At 39.2% G+C, this 13,679-nt stretch overlaps 2 long non-coding RNA genes across 3 annotated transcripts; one reads left to right on the top strand and one right to left on the bottom strand.

Annotated features, from left to right (window-relative positions):
* Window positions 1-5,170: 5,170 nt before the first annotated feature.
* LOC124393790 lies at window positions 5,171-10,103 on the bottom strand. Of its 2 annotated transcripts, XR_006927378.1 has the most exons (5): window positions 9,949-10,103; window positions 8,557-8,621; window positions 7,684-7,746; window positions 7,411-7,551; window positions 5,171-7,282 (listed from the first exon to the last, which is right to left on the bottom strand). It is a non-coding gene; the product is annotated as an uncharacterized LOC124393790 (long non-coding RNA). The 2 variants fall into 2 exon arrangements; XR_006927377.1 differs by having other exon boundaries at window positions 5,171-7,551.
* Window positions 10,104-10,342: 239 nt separating this feature from the next.
* LOC124393791 lies at window positions 10,343-11,874 on the top strand. Its single transcript, XR_006927379.1, has 3 exons — window positions 10,343-10,465; window positions 10,653-10,782; window positions 10,930-11,874. It is a non-coding gene; the product is annotated as an uncharacterized LOC124393791 (long non-coding RNA).
* Window positions 11,875-13,679: the final 1,805 nt, after the last annotated feature.

Raw genomic sequence — 13,679 nt, 5'->3', positions numbered from 1 at the left:
AGAACCATCTAAAGACGTACCAGCGCTATTTGGATCCCACTTCATGTAGAGTTTGGACGTTGAACCTCCTTGATTGTTTGAAGGTTCTGGCATGGAGAAGCTGGTGTTGGATCTGTGATGATCTCAAAAGTTTAGCTATTGCATGAGTTGCTCAGTAGCTCCTGGTTCCATAACCTCAAATGACTGTATAAGACTGTAGAAAGGACATTACTCACAATCTTACATTCCAGTGCTCATGTAAGTTCTCACTCTCCAGTGTTCTGTATTGTTTAATCAGACTCTTTATCACCCAAATGAGGATGGGTTTCCTTTTTTGAGTCTGGTTCCTCTCAAGGTTTCTTCCTCATAACATCTAAGGGAGCTTTTCCTTGGTATATTCACCCCAGGCTGCTCATCAGGGATAAATACACACTTCAATTGTTAAATTATGTAAAGCTGCTGAAGTTGTGAAAAGCGCTGTAGAAATAAACTTGACTAACACTGCAGTAGGAGCAGAGGTGGGAAGTAATGAGGTACAAATACTACTTTACTGTACTTAACTGGATTTTTCTGGTATCAGTACTTTACTCCACTATTACAACGTTTTACTTTCACTCATTACATTTTTACACAAATATCTGTACTTTCTACTTCTTACATTTTCAAAACTTGACTTTTTGTATTATTTTTTCTCATTGCATGGTTTTTTCACCATATCACTGTTGTATTATTTCCTGGCTATCAGACGTAGACGTAGGCAAGCGGAGCGAACAATGAGCAAGGCGACAAGAGGAATGGCGGAGGAATGGAGGAATGAATTCAGAGGGAGTCACCGATGTGAAAATCAATAAAAACAAAGACATTCCTCAACACCCATAGCCATATATGAGGGAGATGTTCGAAATTATCAGTATAAAAAAGTGCTGACTTTCAAGAATTCACCTTCAAATTTGTGAAAGCACATCAAGTCAAGAGTCAAGAGGCTTTTATTGTCATTTCTACTATACACAGTGGTACACAGTACACAGTAAAAACAAGACGATGTTCCTCCAGAACCCTGGTGCTACACTAAACAACATAGAGCTACAACACAACACAAAGCTACATAAAGTGCATTGAGTGCAACCTAGTGCAAACAGTGCAGACGAAAAACAGTACAGACAGACAGACAGACAGACAGACAGACAGACAGATGGACAGACAACACAAGACAAGACACAAAACCCAAGATAGCGCCGACCAGTAAACCTACTGTATACTTTGATTATACAGTACTGTGTGAGGGGAACTGTAAAAACTATAACTGTAGTAAATATAAACAGACACAACGCAGTGCAAAAAAACAGCACTAGCAGCAGTCAAGAGGCGCAAAAAAAACAGCATGTAAACAGATGTGTACAGATGTTGTAAAGTTTTATTGTTATATCTTTCTTGTCATGAGCCATTTTGATGTTGAAAGTTTTTTTTTCCCTACAATTTTGTTTGTCTTATATATAAGGGCTGCAGCCTCATGTTAAATAAGGATGTTCTTAATGTTCTTCATTTTTTTATAGTATGTAGCTGTCATTTGAAATCTGAGGTTTAGTCAGATAGTTTCTATATGTTGTAGAACTGCTATACAGGTAAAGTATAAATAATAAACTTCCTGTTTGAACTTCAATAAAATGCACCGGAAAACTCACCTTCGATTTGTCCTTCGTAAAACATCATAATAACTTTGAGTTGTTTTCAAGGACAGCTAGAATACAATCTGGAATATGGCCTGATGATGGCAAATAAATATATCTGAATATATAAAAAAGTATTGACACACCTGACCTTTCCTGCTGCTATATGTGGTTCTTTTCCAAACTGTTACCACTAATCTGGAGGCACGTAAATGTACAGGACGTCTTTAGATGCCCTATAATACAATTTTGCATTCACTTGAATTCGGAAACCCGAACCTGTTCCAGCATGGCGATGCCCCGGTGAACAAAGTGAGCTCCATGAAGATCTGGTTTACATGCTTTGGAGAGGAAGATCTTGAGTGGCCTGCTATAGAGCTCTGATCTCATCCCTACTGAACACCTTTGGGATGAATGTGAATGCTGATGCCCCAGGCCTCCTCACCTCACCTACATCAGTACCTGCCTTGTGGCTGATGAACACAAATATCCATAAGCACTCCCTAAAATCTAGTGTAACAAGAAGAGTGGAGGGAATTACAAGAGCAAATTGAGGCTAAATGTGGAATGCAATGATCAAAAACATACCGTACTTATGACCAGGTGACCCAATACTTTTAGAAATATAGTATATATATATATATATATATATATATATATATATATATATATATATATATATATATATACACACACACACACTCACCAGCCACTTTATTAGGTACACCTTACTAGTACCGGGTTGGACCCCTTTTGCCTTCAGAACTCCATTAATCCTTCGTGGCATAGATTTAACAAGGTACTGGAAACATTCCCAAGAGATTTTGGTCCATATTGACATGATAGCATCACGCAGTTGCTGCAGATTTGTCGGCTGCACATCCATGATGCGAATCTCCCATTCCACCGCATCCCAAAGGTGCTCTATTGGATTGAGAACTGGTGACTGTGGAGGCCATTTGAGTACAGTGAACTCATTGTCATGTTCAAGAAACCAGTCTGAGATGATTTGTGCTTTATGACATGGCGCAGTATCCTGCTGCAAGTAGCCATCAGAAGATGGGTACACTGTGGTCATAAAGGGATGGACATGGTCAGCAACAATACTCAGGTAGGCTGTGGCGTTGACATGATGCTCAATTGGTATTAATGGGCCCAAAGTGTGCCAAGATAATATCCCCCACACCATCACACCACCACCACCAGCCTGAACCGTTGATACAAGGCAGGATGGAGCCATGCTTTCATGTTGTTGATGCCAAATTCTGACCCTACCATCCGAATGTCGCAGCAGAAATCGAGACTCATCAGACCAGGCAATGTTTTTCCAATCTTCCATTGTCTAATTTTGGTGAGCCTGTGTGAATTGTAGCCTCAGTTTCCTGTTCTTAGCTGTCAGGAGTGGCACCCGGTGTGGTCTTCTGCTGCTGTAGCCCATCCACCTCAAGGTTCGACGTGTTGTGCGTTCAGAGATGCTCTTCTGCATACCTCGGTTGTAACGAGTTATTTGAGTTACTGTTGCCTTTCTATCAGCTCGTACCAGTCTGGTCATTCTCCTCTGACCTCTGGCATCAACAAGGCATTTGCGCCCACAAAACTGCCGCTCAGTGGATATTTTCTCTTTTTCGGACCATTCTCTGTAAACCCTAGAGATGGTTGTGCGTGAAAATCTCAGTAGATCAGCAGTTTCTGAAATACTCAGACCAGCCTGTCTGGCACCAACATCCATGCCACGTTCAAAGTCACTTAAATTAACTTTCTTCCCCATTCTAACGCTCAGTTTGAACTGCAGCAGATCGTCTTGACCATGTCTACATGCCTAAATGCATTGAGTTGCTGCCATGTGATTGGCTGATTAGAAATTTGCGTTAACGAGCAGTTGGACAGGTGTACCTATTAAAGTGGCCGGTGAGTGTGTGTGTGTGTGTGTGTGTATGTATGTATATATATAATGTACACATACACACATAATATAATTATATATAATTATTTATTTATTTTTCAATGTCATCTTAGTCTTCTCTCTGCTTGTATTCTATATGGTGGTTGTTTAGTCTGGATACATTCAGTTTTCTTTATTAATACACTGATATTTTGTGAGGTTCAGTTACCAGAATGACACAAAACAGGTAATAGTAACTGCTACTTTTTACTCAAGTGCATGTCAGAGCCCAAACTTCTTTACTTTAACTTGAGTAAAGAAGTGTATGTCTGGAAGTAGCTGTGGCATGCCTATGAGATAAGCACCTGAAGTTGTGATGTGAAAGAGTGATATGGAACTTCTTGGCAGAGGACTCAAGAACTTTCCTCCCTGACTAAAGTCAACTTTAATTTTTTTTTCAGTCTTTGAAAAGAACAAAAAACTTTGTGGATTCTTAAGTTATCTGATTTTTTTTTTTTAAGCTTCTCTGGCAGTAGCCTGTACGCACCCATTAACTGAGAAATGGACACCTTAATTAATGGACACAGTAATTTGTCCTCAACGAATGGTTAATGGTTAAAAGCATTAACGTTATATAAGCAAGTAACACACACTACAGGTGACACGTTGGCAATGAATGGCCTTCTTGTGCTAGGAATCGATACAAATCAGATTTAATCCACCAAAAGGAAATGTGTGTCACTTTCACTAGAAAGTAAATCTCCTCCTTTTATATTTCATAGCCAATTATTCAAGTGAAAAAAAAAAATGTTTAATTGACATGAGCGCCATACTTTAAGCCCAAAAGCTCAAAACCTTCTGTCTAATAGAAAGTCTTCCAAAAAAAAAAAAAAAAAAAGGACATTGGTGCATTCTGGGTTTTTCCAAAATGTGGGGAAAAAAATGCACATGGAAAACCTGAAAGACTAAGGTGTCTGTGAGCTCTGAGTGGGTCGAGATCAGCGAGGCATTGTGCAACTCCAGTTTCCTTGCAGCATTTTCCATCTGATGAGAGATGTTTCTTTCCCACTAGATCACCACCACAGAGAGGGTTTTCTAATAAAACCCGTTATTGTGGAGTTTGTTTTCCACCCTGTAAACAAAAATTGACTGTGCCAGAGCATGAGTTGGAAATAAACTACTTGCTGCTGAAATAAATAAAGAGAATGCCCTTCATACACCAAATATTTAGTCATGGAGAAGGAGCTTAGTGAGGCTTGAGTGATCCTCAGAGCTGTAGACTTTTAATACCCCCCAGTTAGACCACACTATAAACCAGACCCTAAACAGATCATAGGGGTGACATCTGACACCATTCGTAATAAAAGCACAAAAAGTCACTGCCTGGCCCTAGAATAAGGTATGGGTGGGGGTGGGTATCGGAGTGTGTCTCAGCACGAGTGTGTGGGTTCACCTGCAACAGAAGGTGGGTTCGATCATTAAGATTCTGTATTAGGTGGACTTGACCCTTGTTCATCATTAGAAAAGAAAAGCAAACATCCCAAATACGTTCCTTCTAAGAAATCATTTTATTGATCGTTTTCTTTTACAGGGGCAAACTAGTACACCTTAAAAGAACGAATGAACACACACAACACAGCCCTGGAGAGCTTGCATGTTTATTGTTCTACTGCTTAAATTGTCAAAATTACTTATACAATACCGAGTGCTTCATTATTGATCACAAACTGTTTTTTTTTCTTCTTCTTTGCTTTTTACATCAAGTTATTATAGTATTTCAACATAGTACATCAGACCCTATCTAAAGCTAAGCTATTTACAGAAGCTAGAATACCTAGCCTGTGAGAGAAAAATGCAAACAGTCAAGATGTAAATGAATCAAAGCAGAAAACATGCAGCTGATGCACTAGGGAAGATCTAGAGCAAGCTGGGAAGATTCCAACTATAGCGGAGAGGAAATAAAAAAAGGAAGACAAAAGAAACTAAAGTGGGCTTTCAAGTTGGCCGTTGAATTGGGATTTTTTTTCTTCTTCAAAATATATTTTAAACTGGAAGCAAAGACAAAACTGCAAATACAGAATTACCCGAAATAAAAATAAAACCTCAAGGGGAGACACGTCATTCACAAATCCACTAGTCTTAAAGAAAACAAAAAAAAATTGATGAACACTAATTCATCAGTGCTACATTTTCATTTTAGGATTGAACATGATCAGATTGTGTGCTGTGAGATGTGAGGGGCTGCTAGAAGCATCTGATTTTCAGCTGGTGAATGCCATTTAGCTGATTGGTATCATTGGACCAATCTAACCATGGACAGTATGATTATTGGAGTTGTCCTACAAAAAAGGCTGTCAGTGGTGCCTTTACCTGGGTGAACATATATTTACATACTTTATTAAGCAAAAGACACCTCAAAAGAAGCCAACTCTCTGCTCAAAGTTCCCTTGCTATGCATATCTTAAGTGCTAAATACATTCCTAGAGACAGGTTCTTGATAGTACGATCAAGAAGAAAAAAAAAATTCCCAGATGGTATGCTATTTTTCCGCTGCCAAATTACCTAGTGCCAGTAAGTGCAACTAATCCAACAGATCAGCTCTCGACCTTTAAGGGAAAACATTAATAACTGCAGTTTTGTGATTGCTCCCACTGTTTTTTTTTTTTTTTGGCAATCACTTTGATCACCTTACTTTGTTGGTGTGCATTCTTTTAGTTAATTATTTTTTTGTTTATTCCAAAGAGAAAGCCGCACAGAAACGACAGTGGGAGGAGAGAGGAGAGATAAAGGGAGGGATTGAGGGGGAGGGGGGGAGGGGGTCAATCCAGACCAAGTTACAACAACCATACAACAAAGAACCAAACACCTTCTCCAGACGTGAAGAGATATGAAATAAAAACCATCTTGGCTACCTCACCAAGGAGCAGATTAAAGTCCAAAATAGCACCATTCATCAGTGTCTCAAATCCGTGGCAGCATCTCAATCACTTACCACAAGGAAACAATGCGGTTTCTACAGCTACTTCTATATCACAACGCACATGATTACACTTTAATACACTGGCAAAGGAAAAAAATTAAAACGAAAAAAGCCAAAAATGAAAATTAATCAAAGCAAGGTTAAAAAAAAAGTGTTACTATGTACTACAAAGCGTCTAGTAACTGCGTGGGAATTGGGGACTCTTAGCCTCAGTAAATACTGTTGAGTTTGAGAAGATTGGTTTCAGTAGTTTAGTGTGTGAAGACAAGACCAGTTGCTGTAGGTTAAAGGTGAATCTGTAATCTGAAGAAAAAAAAAAAAAAAAAGAGAAACTGACTGACTGATGAATTCTGACAGTTTAGTGTCAGGGTGTGTGCTGGAAAAGTATGTACCTGGTTTATGGGAATAAAGATTTTACCACTTATTTCACCTTCATGGTGTATTTGCCATTAGCATAGTGACTGTAAGACATAATATTGGAACAGGTTTAATACTGAAGTCTTGGAGAGTCTGTGGAAAAACACAACAGTACGAACACCAGAGGGGGTGGGGGGGGGGGAAATAGGATCCTGCTTCTGTAGGTAGTGGACAAGTGGATGACATGCTGCTGCAGGTTTTCTCGGCCCTGTGGAGGTTGTAAACGATGCAGACGTGCCGGTCTGTACAGCTCCAAATCTGTCAGCTCTGTCGCAAGGTGCTTTGTGGCGTTCGGCGCTATTTTGTGTCCTCCCGAGAGCATGAACTTATCATCAAGGCTTAGAGTCCCGAGCGTTTCTATCAGAGTATTAAAAAAACCACACAGACGGGGAGGCAAACGGCCCCAGAGTCATATTTCATTTTTACCACATACCATAAAAATGAGAATATACACAATTTAGGAAACAAAAACAAAAAAAATATACAAGGAGGCTCGCCGGACTCCTTTTGTTAAAGGAGACTCCATGTTAATAAACCACTTCTATCCAACATCAGGCGGAAGGAATGTCGAATATTTGCTGTGGCTCCCCATCGCCCTGGCCTGTGCAGGCACCCAGATGTTAACCCTGAGATACAGATGAGACAAAAAGGAGTAAAGAGAAGTAGTAGCGGCCTGCCAAGGCATATGCAGCACATACAGCCTGTTTTGAACTTAATTTCATGGTGGTTGTTTTTGAATGTGGAGTACTAGATCATACCTCTGGGGATCCTCCATCGTTTCTGTCAGTTCAATTCTGCAGCAGGAAGCTTGAAGAAAAACTCTGGGGAGGGGCAATAAAGCAATAAAGTGTTAACTACTGCAAAGATTGATATAGGAAACCTCTAAACATGCTAAATGACATGATAACACCTTCCCCACAGTAATGCATTTCTGACTCAGGCAAAGTAAAATAAAAGAAGAAACAATAAAAACCCTTAGACGTGGTTGCTATTTAGTTCCATTCAGATGAAGGTTAGACTGTAATCTGATCATTTTTGTCTAATACATCAGACCACAGCCTTATCGAAATAAAGGAACATGTAATAGTCCTGATAGATTTTTCTGGGGTGGTGGTTGTTTTAATGGAGCTAAAGAGGCACCGGGACAAAATCCATTCCAAGTAACAAAACCGATCATCTTTAAAGCAAAGCACACACGGCTACAACAGCAGCCCGGCACCTGTTCAAATCCTGTCGATTCCGCGTCCCTGACTGCAGTTATGGCGCGTGTCCAAGCCAAGTAAAAAGAGGTCACTTTACCCCCTCCTCCCTTTACCCCTCCCGTCCTGTCTCAACCCGCCACTGTGAACCCGATGAACCTTCTGTGCTGCTGCAGCACACACACACACACACACACACACACACAAATTCCACCAACGCACGGGACACAAGTCGATGCCCGACACCGCTTGGTACTGCTGCAGAATCAGTCCAGATGAGAGGGGGGTATATGCATGCAAAAGAAATTATCAAATTGGAGCTAGAAAAGCAAACGAGACATGAATACAATAAAATAATAGTGCAAGGACATGAAGCAGGTTTTTACAAGGATTTAAACTCTTGTTTTATTTTGAAATGATGAATGAGCTCACCATGATTGTCGGTCTGCAAGAGAGCGTCTGTTGCACTGCAGAGGCTTGGAGATTTCTGAAAGACCCTTAAAAAAAAGGAAATGGGAAAAAGAGAGAGAGGTTCCACCTTTAGTGGTGAAGCAGACTATGCATTGCCCTTGGTGTGTGTGTGTGTGTGTGTGTGTGTGTGTGTGTATGCGCGCGCGCATAGAGCATTTTAAGATGGGAGACACACTGGCATGTCGCAGCCAGCCTGCATGACCTCATCAGCCCCTGCATGGCTAAATGAAGAACCGTGTTGGAACAGTCTACAGATCTGCTGGAGCCCCGGAAAAAAAAGGAATAACATTTTAATATACGAGACAAATCCCCAGTTTTGGATAAACCAATATCCTTTATGTCGCCATAAAGTTTCAGAGGAAATTCCTTTCATTCAAAAGCGTCGTTAATGAAATACATTCCGCCTTCGAAAGGAAGCCCGAGCGCGTGCGTGTGTGTGGGGGACAAATTTAGCACGTTTGTCTGGCACATTTTTACATTACAGAAAAGACAGCTCATTTTCCACCCAGGATATTTCAAGAACCCACGTTTCAACGCGTTCTAGAAGACATTGAACACATTTTTTTGACGAAATAAAAACAAAGCACATTCAAGCACCGCGGCTAGTCAGGCTGCTAACGCTAGCACACACAGCACACGATTCCCGACGCCGCCTCTGGATAAAGACCAACTTCAATTCAGAATAAAGTCTGTTAAAAAAAAAAAAACAGTAACCTTAAAACCAGCTAAATGTACCCAATTTCGTGTAGTTCAGCTCCAAAGACCAGTCTTTATGCTCTGAAGCGAGGTTTCCTGAACAAAGAACCAGCTTGCTAGCTCCCTCCCTCCTTCAGCTCGGCTAGTCCTGCTGAACACAGGGCGCTAACACACACACATCAGACACACCGACAGTCTGGAAGTTGGTCCATTAATAAAAATAGGCCTTTTTTTTTCCATTCTCCACAACTCCAATATTCCGGCTTAGGTATTTACCCAAAATATAATTTGAAAGCAATTGAATGAGCAGTCGAGCTCTTGAGAAAAAGGTCACTCGAGTTGTGAAGTCCTTATTTGACCCAAAGTGATAGTCAGGCTTTAATGGCACTAATATAAAACATGGACACGCGACTTTTCCTGCCGAATTCGGATCTGCTCGCAAAGAAAATGTCACCATTACCACGTCCTGTAGTTTTCCACAGATTAGGATCTCAGACTAATTGCAGAGTTACAGATTAAATCTGTTCTTGTCCTGGTTTTTTAACCCAAGTTTCCACCACTGACTGGCCATAAAACTGCTTCAGGGAGTCGTAAATTTTGTAAATAAAAAAATTTTTTTCACCGTAAAATACAATTTAAAAAAAAAAGTTTTTTTACCAAGAGTTCGTCAGCAACTCAGTGTTCTGTGCTGCCTGCTGAGGGTCCACACTGGATTAATTCGGAGTGTTGGCGAGCATGGCGCGAGGCCAGGAGCCCCACACGGGCTGCACTGCAGCCTCGGCCAGACTGCTTACTCGGCACGGCAGCACTCAGAATCCTCCAGGCTCCCCTCGGTCTGACGAGGAAATTGCTCGATCTCAAATAGCACCCCAAATTCTTCCCACAAAGTGCACTGTAAAGGGGGAAGGTTTGGTTATTTTGCACCCTATGTAGAAGCCATGTACAGGGAAGGGTGAGCTGGTTTGAAACGTATCCAATCAGCGTGCGCAGCCAAAAGGCGCGCTCACAAGCCAACTGTTTGGTTCCGTCCGGAAACTATGCTGATTCGACAGAGCGTTCCCTTCCGTTAGCCAATCAGAACTCAGAGAGGAGGCTGCGCTTCAGTTCTATTTGTTAGAACGGAAAAAGCCGTTGTGCTTTAAAGAGACACGGATATGTGAATTTCTGTGAAAATGTAAATAAAAGATTTATTTTTATTTGTATTTTTTATTATTCATTTACCTTTTAACATTATATATTTACACATATATAATACATGTTATAATAATAATAATGTTATAATGATTATTATTATCTATAATAATAATAATAATAATGATGTCTTGAAAATTGTTAAAAATTAGTCTGTATTTAATATGTAGTAGCAGCTAGCTGAACATTCTACACCCCTACATTGCCATATGGAAAAATGTGCTAAACCCGAGGCAAATCCAAACTGTACGGTCACATGCAGTCTTGTGACTCCTCAGTGCCATCCTCAGCATCCAGCTGGTAGTACGATTTATTTCTTCGATTTATTTCTTCGATTTATTTCTATTAGTTGTTGCAGCTGAGAAATCACTTGCATTTACCAAATGATTTAGAGTGTTCACTGAAGGTGAATTAATGATGTATATTTTGTGTTTCTCCTTTTTAAAGCAGAGTTGCTAATGCTTTGACTTAAGTAGTCTTTAAAGGGACCTTTTGTTGTGTTGCACTGAAGAAAACAGAAGTGGACAAGATTCTGAGTGCTTGACTATTGAGGGGCCTATTCAAAGACTTTTTTTGCATCATTTCTTATTTTCAGACATGGTAATTTAGCAGGTTGTCTGGTGCCTGCATCAGGTGCGTGTCTGACTGATGTTTAAATTTCGATATGATTGCAGATCAAGACCGTACCTACACAACTTTACAGTGCAGAGTTTGAAAGAATTGCAATTAATGAGTGGCCAGTGTTTTACTAGCAATTTGACACCAGCACCAACACTTTTTCAGTCTGATCTTGTTGCAGTAGAGGGCAATGATAGTCTCCGTCAAGCATCCAAATGATCAGTGTACTCTCACACATATTGGTGCTTCAACTATATTTGCTCCATGCTCTTTTTACAAGTCGAATATTTTTTTAATTAAGATTTATTTGAAAAGGGTCAATTTAAAACAATTTGTTGTGGATCTCTGGTGTACCAGTAAGTTTTACACTTTAGAATTGGCTTATTAAGCTTGGGGGACCACAACCTTATTGTTTTCAAAGAAAAGCACAAAAAGAAAAAAGTAAAGAGAAAAAAAAGGAGAAAAGAAAAAAACTTCTAGCACAAAAAAGCCTTTTACCTATACCTATACCTCTTTCTTTTCACCTCATAACCTAATCCACCAAGTCGGCTCTACAACAAACTCAGAGTTTTCATAAGATTTTAAATAAAATGTTATAAAATTTGTTTTCATTGACACTGTGGTAAAATGTTTTTTTTTATTTTTTTTATTTGATTATCTAATGGACTTTTTAATAATTAAAAATTCACACCCACACATCAATAACATGCCTTGTTCATTCACTTGTTCACTGTTCTTTTGTTGTGTTGCTCTGGAAAAACAAAAACATTTGACTGCTTGACTTACGAGGTGCCTATGCAAACATTCCTTTTGCATCGTCTCTTTTTCTAAGACATGGTGATCTAATATGCTGTCTGCTGCCTGCATTTGGTGCATGTCTGATTGCTGTTTCACCTTCTTTACGCTATAAAGTGGTCAGGATCACATTTACAGATTGGTCAGTATATCGCTAGCAGTTTAACACAATTCTTAGGTCTGATCTTGATCCTATTAGAGAGTAATGAGAGTTTCTGTCAAGGTAAGAGCATCCAAATGGTGACATCTCACACACATCCCTTCAGCACTACTCACTTCATGTAGTCCATGCTCCATGACCTTTTCTCAAATCAACTATCTATAACAATTTTGCAATGGGACACTGGTGTAACTGTAAATCTTGGGTTTTTGAATGAGCTCATCCAGTTTTGGATCTGCAGCTACAGTATAAAGCTGTATATCACATTTGTACAGAACGCTCTATAGAGCCCTTTAGCACAAAAAAGCTTTATACCTATACCTGTACCTCTTTCTTTTACCTCACAACCTCATCAAGTCCAGCTCTCTGGCAAATTCAGAGTCAGGTGTCATGTTAAGACTTCTTTGGCTCATTTTAGATAAGAGATTGTTTTGCATTTTACTCTACTTTTTTTAATTGTTCTTTTTACCAAAAGTGTTGTTTTATGATTATTATAATTAATTGAAAATTTTTTTTATTTTTTTTTAATTTTTTTTTTTTTTTACTATTTAACTGCTCATCTGCCCAAATTCACACACTATTGTGTGATTTTACATACACCGGATGCTGTTTTGTCTGATGTTTTGTGGGACATTAAAAAAACAAATTGTTTACTTGATTTTATTGGAAAATGGCTATAATTTTTGGAGTCAGGCTCATTGTCACTTGCTATAGTCTATGAAATGCAGGAAACCTGTTATGCTTTTCCATAGGTTATAGTTGAACATGAAATCATGCATAAACAATGGGATCAGTTATGGCTTAAGTGTTTAAGATTATGGAGCACTAATCATAAGTTTGTGTGGTCAAATCATCAGGGCGTTCAGAGATCCTCTTTTGAGCTCCTTAACCCACAACCACTTGTACCATAAAAATAATAATAATAATTGTGCAATCTAAGATGTACCCCTTAATGTGATGCAGTTACAAACTGTATAAACAGTTCAAGGAACTTGATCATCTGATGTTAGCATAGAAGGCACAATTCATAAATTTATAAATAAGTGAAAGACTAATGTAAATAAAATGTACATATTTCCACATGTGACTGCCATTTAAATCTGGATCTGTTGAATTACTATGCACAACTCCTGTAATTATTGTTTACTAATGAAACTAAGTAAAATATTTACATATACTGGATGTGTATATACCTTTTTCATACACCATTGTGTAATATTTTGTAACACTCTCCCAGGGCAGCTTTCTTCAGAATTTCCTTAAAGGTTAAATGTATAAAATTTAAATAGCTCAGTTCTGGGTACTCTGTGTTACTGTTGGTGCAGACCACATAGTGGTTTGTCTCCTGAAAATTAGAGTTTTCCTTGAGATTCTACATCATGCCACATCATTCTTGAATATGTGATCCACCAAACACAAGTATTGAGGTCTAAAACATTATGTATATCCCCAGAATAATGGTATACACAATGGAGGTGAGGGATGTACAATTTCAAAATAGTGTTTAGAAAAAAAAATTGGTCTCTTATGATGCAACTCACTAATTGGCCTCTGCTTTTCTCAACTTTGTTTGCTCCGATATGTGTTAACGCCCTTATCCGCGGCTTGCTTTGTAGTCTACATC

The sequence above is a fragment of the Silurus meridionalis genome, chromosome 11 (assembly GCF_014805685.1).
Source record: "Silurus meridionalis isolate SWU-2019-XX chromosome 11, ASM1480568v1, whole genome shotgun sequence".
NCBI classification, from domain to species: Eukaryota; Metazoa; Chordata; class Actinopteri; order Siluriformes; family Siluridae; genus Silurus; species Silurus meridionalis.
This window is presented reverse-complemented; position numbering and strand designations above follow the sequence as displayed.